Genomic DNA, 1,195 nt, shown 5'->3' on the forward strand with positions numbered 1-1,195 from the left:
AACCAAAAAAAAAAAAAAAAAAAAAAGATATCAAGCTACCTCCCTCTTACCTACTCCAGCTTCCCTCTCTCCTTAGGCTTGGTGTGTGTGTGTGAATGTTTTACCTGCATGGACGAGTGTGTAGACCATGCATGCCTGGTGCTCTTGCAGGCCAGAAGAACCAAGTCAGACCTGACTAGGGAGGTGGGGGGATTAAGAACTATCAGAAGTACATGGATGGGGTGGTGCCCACCTTCAATCCCAGCACTCAGGAGATAGAAGAAGGGAAGGAGGAGGAGGAAGAAGAAATAACAGAGACACAACTGAAAGCCAGAAAAGGGGTGGATGGACTCTCTGATGGGGAACCCACAGCACCCCAGAAGCTCATCGTGTTCATTATGTACAGCTGAACAGAGAGGCGGCATTACTGCACACAGATAAGCAAGAAGGCAGGGTAATGGTATGGCTGAATTAAGGAGGGACATTTACCTTATTTTGGTAGTCTCTGTAGGGCACAGTTCAGGCCAGGAACGTTCAGGGTAGAAAGCTACGGTGGACATTTCCACAGTCGCTGTCAACACTCGTGCTTGGTCCCTCAAGGGAGGCTTTGCTATCCCTCAGAGCCTGACAGTCAAGGGTCATGACATGGCCCTGCCTTTGTCTGCAAGACACCTACTCAGAACTCCTCTGTGGCCTACAGAAGAGGGTGGCAGGGACATGTGAGCCACCATGTGGGTGTGATGATCAAGCCCAGGTCTTCTGCAAGAGCAGAGGGTGCTCTTAGCCACAGACACCTCTCTGTCCCTGATCCCGCCTCCTTTAACTGCTAGAAAAGGACTCCAGTCCCTCTCGGAGGTATATTCTCTCTCTGAGAATCCACTGACTGTTTCCATCCAAGCTCTACTTCCTTTTGAATGTCTGGATGTCTGCTTAGTTGTGGAGTGGCCCGGGCGCACCACTCCACATATAAGAAGGTCTGGGCTTGGTTCTCCCCTTTGAGCTCCAGTCCTTGGGTTTTGACAGCAGCACCTTTGCCTCCTAAGACATCTCTTTGGCCCCACTCTGTAGACCAGGCTAGCCTCAAACTCGCCTCCTAAGACATCTCTTTGGCCCCACTCTGTAGACCAGGCTAGCCTCAAACTCAGAGATCCAACTCCCTCTGCCTCCTGAGTGCTGGGATTAAAGGCATGCACTAGCATGCCCAGCTAGATTCCCC

This window comes from Mus pahari, chromosome 4 (assembly GCF_900095145.1).
Source record: "Mus pahari chromosome 4, PAHARI_EIJ_v1.1, whole genome shotgun sequence".
In the NCBI taxonomy this organism is placed as follows: Eukaryota; Metazoa; Chordata; class Mammalia; order Rodentia; family Muridae; genus Mus; species Mus pahari.